The 12,844-nt window shown below is 31.9% G+C and overlaps 1 long non-coding RNA gene across 1 annotated transcript in view; it reads right to left on the bottom strand.

Annotated features, from left to right (window-relative positions):
* Window positions 1-4,088: 4,088 nt before the first annotated feature.
* LOC127705610 (uncharacterized) overlaps window positions 4,089-12,844 on the bottom strand; it is a 31,359-nt gene continuing 22,603 nt past the window's right edge. Inside the window, exons 2-3 of the long non-coding RNA XR_007983922.1 lie at window positions 10,356-10,522; window positions 4,089-4,292 (exon numbers count right to left, since the gene is read on the bottom strand). This is a non-coding gene — a long non-coding RNA (uncharacterized LOC127705610). The remainder of the gene's footprint in view (window positions 4,293-10,355; window positions 10,523-12,844) is intronic.

Below are 12,844 nucleotides of genomic sequence, written 5' to 3' on the forward strand. Positions count from 1 at the left end.
CAATTAAAATTTGGATAAAAACAGTAAAATATCCCCAATTAAAATTTGGATAAAAACAGTAAAATATCCCCAATTAAAATTTGGATAAAGACAAATAAAATACTTTTTACAATTAAAAGCATGTTACAGAGCTTCACATGCAGGCTGAGCCACCTCACTCTCAGTTTGTTCCAGTAAAAACAATAAAATATCCCCAATTAAAATTTGGATAAAAACAGTAAAATATCCCCAATTAAAATTTGGATAAAAACAGTAAAATATCCCCAATTAAAATTTGGATAAAAACAGTAAAATATCCCCAATTAAAATTTGGATAAAAACAGTAAAATATTCCCAATTAAAATTTGGATAAAAACAGTAAAATATTCCCAATTAAAATTTGGATAAAAACAGTAAAATATCCCCAATTAAAATTTGGATAAAAACAGTAAAATATCCCCAATTAAAATTTGGATAAAAACAGTAAAATATCCCCAATTAAAATTTGGATAAAAACAGTAAAATATCCCCAATTAAAATTTGGATAAAAACAAATAAAATACTTTTTACAATTAAAAGCATGTTACAGAGCTTCACATGCAGGCTGAGCCACCTCACTCTCAGTTTGTTCCAGTAATAACAATAAAATATCCCCAATTAAAATTTGGATAAAAACAGTAAAATATCCCCAATTAAAATTTGGATAAAAACAGTAAAATATCCCCAATTAAAATTTGGATAAAAACAGTAAAATATCCCCAATTAAAATTTGGATAAAAACAGTAAATTATTCCCAATTAAAATTTGGATAAAAACAGTAAAATATCCCCAATTAAAATTTGGATAAAAACAGTAAAATATCCCCAATTAAAATTTGGATAAAAACAGTAAAATATCCCCAATTAAAATTTGGATAAAAACAGTAAAATATCCCCAATTAAAATTTGGAATTTGGATAAAAACAGTAAAATATTCCCAATTAAAATTTGGATAAAAACAGTAAAATATTCCCAATTAAAATTTGGATAAAAACAGTAAAATATCCCCAATTAAAATTTGGATAAAAACAGTAAAATATCCCCAATTAAAATTTGGATAAAAACAGTAAAATATCCCCAATTAAAATTTGGATAAAAACAGTAAAATATCCCCAATTAAAATTTGGATAAAAACAAATAAAATACTTTTTACAATTAAAAGCATGTTACAGAGCTTCACATGCAGGCTGAGCCACCTCACTCTCAGTTTGTTCCAGTAATAACAATAAAATATCCCCAATTAAAATTTGGATAAAAACAGTAAAATATCCCCAATTAAAATTTGGATAAAAACAGTAAAATATTCCCAATTAAAATTTGGATAAAAACAGTAAAATATCCCCAATTAAAATTTGGATAAAAACAGTAAAATATCCCCAATTAAAATTTGGATAAAAACAGTAAAATATCCCCAATTAAAATTTGGATAAAAACAGTAAAATATCCCCAATTAAAATTTGGATAAAAACAGTAAAATATCCCCAATTAAAATTTGGATAAAAACAGTAAAATATTCCCAATTAAAATTTGGATAAAAACAGTAAAATATCCCCAATTAAAATTTGGATAAAAACAGTAAAATATCCCCAATTAAAATTTGGATAAAAACAAATAAAATACTTTTTACAATTAAAAGCATGTTACAGAGCTTCACATGCAGGCTGAGCCACCTCACTCTCAGTTTGTTCCAGTAAAAACAATAAAATATCCCCAATTAAAATTTGGATAAAAACAGTAAAATATCCCCAATTAAAATTTGGATAAAAACAGTAAAATATCCCCAATTAAAATTTGGATAAAAACAAATAAAATACTTAAAAGCATGCTACAGAGCTTCACATGCAGACTGAGCCACCTCACTCTCAGTTGGTGCAAAAAATATTTTGACTGAGCCATCGCACATCAGTCAAACTGAGCCACCTCACTCTCAGTTTAACGTACTAGTAAGAATGGATACTTGATACGTATACGGGGGACGTTCCTATACCTAAAAGGGAGGTATAGTATCTGTGAACCCCAAACACAGAGCGCGGCTTAACTTCGTCATACGTATACACAAGTATCCAATGCTAACTGATACATAACGTTGTCATGTTTTTCATGTCAGTCACTGAAAATAATTTTTAAATGTTACAACTGAAATAAAAACAAAAACCTTGATTCCAAGTTGCCTGTGGTAGGAAGTGAAATAATATCAAAAACCTTGATCCCAAGTTGCCTGTGTTAAGAAGTGAAATAACTTCTCTGTAAAATATATCTAGTTTTGAAATTCTTGATAAGGATTGAAGAACATGTGGCATTCCGGTAAACACAGTGTGACAGCAACTCAACTATAAAGTAAAACCAGAAAGATATGAAAATGTAAAAAGTTGAGGTCTGGAGCTGGCATGTCCGTAACTGCTAGTAGTCTGTTGTTATTTTGTTTATTTTCTTTTGTTTCATATTCTGACATCGAACTCAGACAACTCTTAAACTGAGTTTCACTGTGCGTATTTTTGTGCGATTTTTTTTTCTACATTGGCTAGAGGTATAAGGGGAGAGTTGAGATCTCAAAAAAACATGTTTAACCCCGCCACAATTTTGTGCCTGTCCCAAGTCAGGAGCTCTGGCCTTTGTTACTCTTGTATGATTTTCAATTGTAGTTTCTTGTGTATAATTAGTTTAGTATGATGTCCATTATCACTGAACTAGTATATATGTTTAGGGGCCAGCTGAAGGACGCATTAGGGTGCGGGAGTTTCTAGCTGCATTCAAAACCTATAAGGGGCCTTCAGCTGTTGTCTGCTCTATGGTCGAGTTGTTGTCTCTTTGACACATTCCCCATTTCCTTTCTCAATTTTAGTCTTTAATCATTACTTTTTCAAATTATGACTTGGATTTAGAGTTGCCTCATTGGCACTCATACCACATATTCTTATATCTATTTAACAATGACTTGTTCTTAGGTGGAAAGTCTTTTTACTATTTATTCGAATTTCAAGATATCTCATATAATATATAAGATATGTTATATAATATATGATATCTAATATATGATATCTTATTTAATGTATAAGATATCTTATTTAATATACAAGATAGCTTATAATTCCGTTTTTATACAATATCTTATATATCAAATGAGATATCTTATATATTATATAAGCTAAAGATATCTTATATATAATATAAGATATCTCATAAAGTATAGAAGATATATTACATACTTTATAAGATATCTTCTAAATTTTATAAGATATCTCATATAGTTTAAAAGATATTTCATAAATTTTATGAGATATCTTAAAAACTATACGAGATATCTTATAAACTATATAAGATATCTTATATAATATGTGAGATATCTTATAAAATTATATGAGATATCTTATATAGTTAATGAGATATCTTATATAGTTTATAAGATATCTTATATAGTTTATTTGATATCTTATATAGTTTATAAGATATCATTGGCATTTAAGGATAGTTACTCTCATTGGCAACCCTTCAATATATCCTTATTATTTATTTGGTTGAGAGATAAATGTAGTTTCCTGTGTGTATAACTGTGCATTGAGTTGCACTTTCAGGCTAAAAATAGACTTGATAAATTTCTGGCAGCACATCTTATATATCAAATGAGATATCTTATATAGTTTATAAGATATCTTATATAGTTTATAAGATATCATTGGTATTTAAGGATAGTTACTCTCATTGGCAACCCTTCAATATATCCTTATTTTTTATATGGTTGAGAGATAAATGTAGTTTCCTGTGTGTATAACTGTGCATTGAGTTGCACTTTCAGGCTAAAAATAGACTTAATAAATTTCTGGCAGCACATCTATCAAGAATTAGCATATGACAATTTATTCTGTTATAAGTTTCAAGAAAGAAAATAAAAATTTGTCTATCTTTTATGTTGTTTTTGTTTATTCTAAACATATAAAACATTTTCATAATTCATTTAAATGCAAAAATTCTTCAATTCATACCAAGAATGTACCGTTTTAAACAAATTCTACTGAAATCTGAAGAATACCGTACAAGTTCTTCAAGTCTTTAATAGCATACAAATGTTTATCTGCCTTGTAAGCGTTCATATGAAAAATACCACATTTAGGTCATACAAATGCTAGTCCAGAATACATCCATGTAGTCTTTGAATTATTTGATTATTGTCTCATTTCTGTTAAGGATTCACTTCTAATACAATTGACCTTATTCAAAGATGACGTGTTGACAACTCCTCTTCAACCAAATTGCTTGTTTTGAACTTCTCTCAACATACTGAAAAGTAAAAATAACATTTATTATCCCTGAAGTATGCATGTTTAAGTTTAATCAGCCATTCATATGTAAAGTTTAGTTAAATCAATTTTGAATAATTGGTAAATGATTATAAAAAAGATGTGGAATGATTGCCAATGAGACAAATCTCAACAAGAGACCAAATGGCACAGAAATTAACTACTTTAAGTCACAGAACATGGTCATAGATAAAAGGCTCCAAAATTACCATAGTAAAATAATTCAAACAAGAAAACTAATGGCCTGATATAAGTACCAAACTAGAGGCTCTAAAGAGCCTGTGTGGTGCTCACCTTGGTCTATGTTCATACTAAACAAAGGACATATATAATAGATGAGAATAGAATTCATGACAAAATTATGTTTTGGTGATGATGATGTGTTTGTCAATCTTACTTTACTGAACATTCTTGCTATTTTGATTTTCTCTATCTATAATGAACTTGGCTCAGTAGTTTCAAAGGAAAATATTTTGTAAAAGTTTACAAAAATTTACATAATTTACGAAAATTGTTTAAAATTTACTATAAAAAGCAATAACTCCTTATTGACCGTTTTGGTCAAGTTGACTTATTTGTAGATCTTACTTTGCTATACATAATTGCTGTTTACAGTTTATCTTTATCTAAGATAATATTGAAGATAACCAAAAACTGAAAAATTTTCTTAAAATTACCAATTCAGGGGCAGGAACCCAACAACAGGTTGCCTGATTTGTCTGACAATTTCAGGGCAGTTAGATCTTGACTTAATGAACACATTTTTATGAATGAGATTTGCTCTAAATGCTTTGAATTCAGAGATATTAGCCAAAAATTGCATTTTACCCCTATATACTATTTTTAGCCATGTCGGCCATCTTGGTTTGTGGACGGGGTCATTGGACACATTTTTAAAACTACATACCCTTAAGATGATGATTGCCAAGTTTGGTTAAATTTGTCAAAGTAGTTTCAGAGGAGAAGATTTTTTTAAAAGATTACTAAAATTTTTGAAAAATGGTTAAAAATTGACTGTAAAGGGCAATAACTCCTTAAGGGGTCAACTGACAATTTAGGTCATGTTGACTTATTTGTAGATCTTACTTTGCTGAACATTATTGCTGTTTTCAGTTTATCTCTATCTATAATATTAATATTCAAGATTATAACCAAAAACTGCAAAATTTCCTTAAAATTACTAAATCGGGGGCAGCAACCCAACAACGGGGTGTCCGATCTGTCTGAAAATTTCAGGGCACATAGATCTTGACCTGATAAACAGTTTAACCCCCATGTCAGATTTGCTCTTAATGCTTTGGTTTCAGAGATATAAGCCAAAATCTACATTTTACCCCTATGTTCTATTTTTAGCCATGGCGGCCATCTTGGTTAGTTGGCCGGGCCATCGCACACATTTTTTAAACTAGATACCCTGATGATGATTGTGGCCAAGTTTGGTTAAATTTGGCCCAGTAGTTTCAGAGGAGAAGATTTTTGTAAAAGTTTACGGACGCCAAGTGATGAGAAAAGCTCACTTGGCCCTTCGGGCCAGGTGAGCTAAAAATAGGCACGTAAACACTGTATAATAATACTTTGCTTTGGGGTAGACATCAACCTGAACCATTGATCTTTTGATTCTTAAACCTTCACCCCAGCCACACAAACACACACACAGTCGATGCCTAATGCAGAAGTTCTGTTCTGTTCATACTATCGTAACAATATTCAAGAAATTCATATTTTCTTATATCCTCTACTGTAAAATCCCTACCTGCTTAGGAATTTGAATTAATGTGGTCATTACACGCAGATCTTAGATTACTGGAAGATAGTTGATTGATTTATTGCTAAACATCCAGTGCAAATAGTTTTGCATGATCAGGACAAAAACAAATTTACGATACTAGTAAATACAACAGTTAGCCACTAGGTCCTGTAATAGGGGTCGTCCAGGATGAAGGTCTGAACTTTTGAAAATGCCATTGGAAAATTAGGGTTTATTGATCTTTATTGGATAGAGACAGATATTTTGCCTTTCAGCAGACCCCTCAAAGAGTTGTTGCAAGTGTTATTAGTGTGCAGAGAGCAAGGCAAAAATTTATTTGGACTATTTTAAGCTTAAGGCCCACAGAGGGTCAAGGGAAACGATTTCTAACTTTTTCGAACGAATCTTTTAACTCATTGGGGAAAAATTGGTTAAACAAATCTAAAATTTCTGAACTTTTATCAATAACTTTCAGATCCAGTTTCATACACAAAGTCAATGATACACTTATTCAAAGTCAAGTCAACGTTTTTTTTCTGCCAATAAAATCAGTTATACTCTCATCAGGTGGGTATGAAGAAGGGATAGATTAGAAAGTCGCTCATCTCCCATCTCAGGTAGGACTTGATGCGTCGCATCGCACTGAAGAATCTTTCACTAGTTACCAATGAAACGGGCATTGTCAATAAAATCAAAATAATCCTATGCACCAAGGGTACAGATCGGTGTTTGAATACGGACAGGCACCGTATAAATAATAATACGCATTAGAATTACAATGTGTATTTTTTTTTTTATTCCAAAGGGGTATATAATTGGCAAATTTATGTATAGGCACGTGCCTAATCGAGCCTTAGGTAGCTACACCACTGAATGTGGCAGCCAAGCGATGCATTTACTAATAAACTGTTATCACAGAGATATGTCTCGCCTTTTTGTAATTTTGATAATGCAAATGTTGAAATTAAAATAGCAATACTTTAATATGTAAGTTATGCAAATATTCAAAGTCAATGAACCATGACTGAAGGTACATGGCTAAACAATCTCCATGGAATGAGATGTGCCAATGCTAATACAACTGCATACCAAATACCATTGACTTATTATAAGGTGTTCCCTTTAAACAAACTTAAAACAAACATTAACTTGTAAACTATGTAAAAGTTTCAAAGTCAATAAACCATGATCAGGGATGGGATTATATAATCTCCATGGAAACAATACTTGCAAATGCCAATACATTTGCATACCAAATATCATTGACTTAACATTAGCAGTTCATTTTAAACTGATCTAATCACAAACTAATACATGTAAACTATGCAAAGGTTTCAAAGTCAATAGACCATGACTGAGGGGGCGGGGCCAAATATTCTCCATGGAAATGAGATGTGCTAATGCTTATACAACTGAACACCAATTAACATTGGCCTACCACTAATGGTTACCCTTGAACTGACTTAATCACAAACTACAATGTAATACATGTTAACATAGCAAAATTCTCAAAGTCTATAGACCATGACTAAGGGGGCGGAGCCAAATAATCTCCATGGAAATGAGATATGCCAATGCTTATACAACTGCATACCAAATATCATTGACCTACCACTACTGGTACCCCATAAATTGACCTAATCACAAACTAATACATGTAAACTATGAAAAGTTTCAAAGTCAATAGACCTTGACTGAGGGGGCGGGGCCAAATAATCTCCATGGTAATGAGATGTGCCAATGCTAATACATCAGCATACCAAATATCATTGACCCTCCACTAGTGGTTCACCATGAACTAGACCTAATCACAAACTAATACATTGTTGACGCCGCCGACGCCGGAAACAGCATACCTATGTCTTGCTTTTTGACTCAGTCAAGGCGAGACAAAAATGAGTGCAAATGATTGGCATAAAAGACTAACATTGTTAGGCATAATGAATAATATACAGAATTCAATATTTCACAAGGAACAACCATGGAATTAAGGAAAACTGGGTAGCAATGTTCAAGTGCCCGGTATATGGTTTAGCAAAAATTAACACCCAGCGGCTATGGGTTTTGTAACCACGTGTGTTAAACAATCAAAATCCTATTGTATACTGAGCCAGGGATAACTTCTTACATAGATATAGGAAGATGTGGTATGAGTGCCAATGAGACAACTCTCCATCCAAGTTACAATTTATAAAAGTAAACCATTATAGGTCAAGGTACGGCCTTCAACACGGAGCATTGGCTCACACCGAACAGCAAGCTATAAAGGGCCCCAAAAAATTACTAGTGTAAAACCATTCAAACGGAAAAACCAACGGTCTAGTCTATATCAAAACGAGAAACACGTATGAACTACATAAACAGACGACAACTACTGTAATCAGATTCCTGACTTAGGACAGGTGCAAACATTTGCAGCGGGATTAAACGTTTTAATGGTACCAAACCTTCTCCCTTTTCTGAAACAATAGTATAACATCACAACATAGAAAAACACACTATAAAATATCAATTGGAAGGCTTAACTCAATCAAAAAACGTAAATTCACACATAATGAACGAATAAATTTGACCTGTGACACCTGAATGCAAATACACAGTTAATAAAAAATTACAAGGGATAAATAATTAAAGTCAAAAGTAAATAAACAGGGCCACACTTAAAAATATTTTGGTTTGCCCAAACCCTACCCAAAGGCAGAGACAGTGGGTAGGTAGGTAGGCATTTTCTTTTCTTTTTTCGGCAACGAGAAATTAAAGTGTCAGATGTTTTTTTATAATCTTTATGCCTATCTAATTAAAAAAAACTGTTTCACATCAGGACAATAAAAGATTTTGAGTAGGCAGCTATTTTCTGGGTAGGTAGGGTTAGGGCAAACACACATATTCTTTTTTATGGCCCAGGTTTAAACAAAGTTAAAGTATGATATCACTGTTATATCTATTTACAGGCTAGTGATACAGCAGTTTCACTACTTACACCATTCAGCCACCGAGGCCCCATTATGGCAGATCCAGGGGAGGGTTGCTGGGGTTGGAACCCCCCCTTTTTTTAACAATCAATGCATTTGAGGTCATATAGTTCTCTTACTTTAGATTGCCTTAACTAAATGGTATGAAAGTTATAATACACAATACTTATTACCACAAAACTCAGTTCAATTACAAATTTGGGTAGCATCACTTTTACCATTCTTCATGATCAGTTATGTCCCTTTATGCCAATATGTTTTTTCAGTAAAATACAAATCTATACAGTAGGGTCAAAATATTGACCCTAGAAACTGATGAGTATAATACCAGGTAAAATATGGAATTTATGAATATTAGTCCAATAGTCTATGTAGAATATGGAAAATGAATAATAAAAAATATATCTTGAAATTACTCCTGAATTTCAAATGGCAATTGTTCATAAAACATGTAAACCATAATGCCAAAGAAGTATAAGACCTATGTCTTCTTTTTGTTTGTGACAATGCAAACATTCTATAGCCAATGTCAATGAATTAAGACTGAGATGTAGGGTTAAATAATTTCCACGAAGACAAGAAATGCCAATGCTAATCATTCTTATACAATTTTATACCAAAACTACCATTCATTGACTAAAATTTATAAGCGGTTCCCTCTAAACTGGATAAAGCACAAACTTGAACCTATATTAATTTTTTAATTACATTTTTCTGATACTAGCGTTTCATAGATTATGAACTATGATGAGGGAACAGTACAATATAATTTCCATAGAAATGAGATGAGCAAATGCTTATAGCATGTATAGGATTGCATACCAATATATTTAACAGAAAAATTTCGATCTGATCTGGAAATTTGAGTGAAAATACAAGAACGCAAATGTTTCTATTTCTATTCAATAACTGGTCGTCTCCTGTGTAACAACTTTTTATATGAAGAATCTGCAGATGGTTTGTTGCAAAGCAAATTTTATTGCCACCACCACCTATCTTTTGTCCATAGTTCCTCCCCTCTCCAACAATTTTTACAAAATTTTTAGAAGCTAATTAAGTTATTTACATCGATTAACATTTTATATCATCTTGAATATGCATTAAACATTTGCCACATAACAGTAATTAAACAAGCAATATCTAAGCAGATGTATAGCTGAAGATATGGTATGGGTTTTGCTCATTGTTGAAAGCCATAGTAACATACCATTGCTTAAATCTGCAATATTTTGACTCTCAGGGATAGTTGTCTCATTGGCAATCATAGTGCCACATCTTTTTTATTTATGACTATTGATAAAAATCAACCGATCAAGTCTCCTACCTGTAAACTTGGATTAAATCTTCTGTGATGAATGACCTCTCCTTTATATCAATTTCAAAATTCATAACTGCTTCTCCTTATGTCAATCATTGGCTCTCTTCAAATATCCTTTCTATGCATTTAACCATGAAGATTCTTCATTTGATTCATTTACTAATACAAATTTCCTGCAAAACATAAAAACATGTCAATTAGGATAAACAAATAGGCATATTATTTTTAGAATATTTATACAAAACTGAGTAGTTTTGGTAGTATAATAAAAATAAACACATCAGATACTGACCCTGCAATTTTAATAATCAGTACAAAGAAAGATAACTCTGTTCATTTAAGATGATTGATTGATTGATTGTTGGTTGCTTAACGTCCAGTGGCAAATATTTCATGCATATTCAGGACGAGAACAAGTTCACAATAAATAAAATAGGTAGGTTCTGTAATAGATTAAGGGATTAAGGTCGGAGAAATTTAGACTGCCACGGGAAATGAGGGTATATTGGATAGGGACAGAAATTTAGCCTTGCAACAGGTCACCTACGGACCCCTCAAAGAGTTGTTGCAAGGGTTCTTAACGTGCAAAGAACGTGGCACTTTCTTTACACAAGGCATCGGATTTAACGTCCCCATTCTGACCGGACGTGGCTGCATATTTGTACATCCCGCACAGCCAAACTGACGCCCCACTTTAGCATGGGTTTTACTGCCGGTCGGAGGAAGACCAATGGTGACCATACTTCTATTCCCCAGTCACCCTTGGGGGGACATTTAAGATGACAATATCAACGAGATGGCTCTAGGGAGTGTGTTGGTTTGTGCAAACTTGTCATATAAGGGCAATCACGATTTTGGCAAAATTTGACATATTTGTAGATCTTGTCTTGCTGATCATTTTTGCTATTAAAGTGGCTTTCTATCTATAATAGTTAAATGTAAATTATTATTATTGTTTTTCAGAAAAGGAAAAAAATGATAAAAGTCATCATTAAACAGTCAATAACTCTAATAATGAGTAGCTTTAAATTTCGTTCAAGTTTGACTTGTTTGTAGATATTGTCTTGTTGATCATTTTTGCAATTTGAAGTTTCTTTAAGCTATAATGTTTAAAGGGGCGGATCCAGCAATTTCAAAAGGGGGGAGGGGGTGTCCAAACCCAGGATAAAAAGGGGGAGGGGGTTTCCAACCATATGTCCCCATTCATTTACATTAAATGTCCAAAAAAAAAAGGGGGGGTCCAATACATAATTACTTTTAATTTTTTTGGCAATAACCGAGATATTCAAATATTGTTTGGCATAAATTCTTATAAAATGATTCTTCAGACTTATCTGATTGAACCAATATTTTATAAATATGTGCTTTTGTGTTTCATAATAATCTTTCATTTGAACCTTTTATTCTGAAATCATTCATTTGAATCTTTTATTCTGAAATCATTCATTTTGACCATTCATACAAAATCATTAATGTAATACATTCATATCAGTATATTAGAAGGCATGTGAGGTATTAATTATGGAACACTGACCTTATTTGAAAAAAAATCAAAGATGTCCATCAAATTTGAATAAAATTATATAAGGAACAGCACAGCTCCAATCAGTTCAAAATATAAGTAAAGTCTGACTAAACAAAAGAATTTCCCTCCTAAATAGACACATGACTTAATGAACCAATTATCATAAAGGAGATAGAGTTTTCATAGCACAAACTAGTTAAACCTAGGGAGTAAACTAATACTCAGTGGATCAAAATTCACTGAGCCATGAAGAAAGAAGTCTTACAATAAATAAAACCACTGATGCATGACTAGAAACTACTCATTAATTACTTAGAATTAAATTTACTAAAATCTGATGTAAAATATAAAAATATCAAAGTATGATACACAAAACAGTATCCAAATTAACATACTACATGTAGTTACCATGGTTACTTGTTTGATTAACATTCAGTGGCAATAACATTTAAATGGAGTACTTCTGAGTTTTCCCCCCAAAAAAACCAAACATTTTCTTTTGAATATTAAAAAAAATATCTGAAGATTTTGTTTTGGTGATTATTTTGTGAATCTTGTCCTCATAATTATTTCTGCTCTGAATTTTTTTATTGGCCCTGCCGCAGTTGAGGGGGCATTAAGTTTTACCCTTGTCTGTCTGTACGTACGTACGTCCCAAAATTGGTTTCGGTTTTCTAACTTTAGTTTGCCTAAACCAAATGTTATGAAACTTGAACACAATGCTTATTACCACAAAACACAAGACAAGTTTGAATTTTGGTGGCATCACTTTTACCATTCAAGAGTTATGCCCCTTTAAAAATGAAAAAAAATGCTGAATTTTTTGTTCCGTTCTCCCACTGAATCAGTTTGACTCAAACAAATGATATGAAACTTATACACAATGCTCATTACCACAAAACACAGATTGAGTTTGAGTTTTGGTGGCGTCACTTTTACCGTTCAAAAGTTATGTTTTTTTTACAAATAG

The sequence above is a fragment of the Mytilus californianus genome, unplaced genomic scaffold, assembly GCF_021869535.1.
Source record: "Mytilus californianus isolate M0D057914Y unplaced genomic scaffold, xbMytCali1.0.p SCAF_6, whole genome shotgun sequence".
Classification (NCBI taxonomy): Eukaryota; Metazoa; Mollusca; class Bivalvia; order Mytilida; family Mytilidae; genus Mytilus; species Mytilus californianus.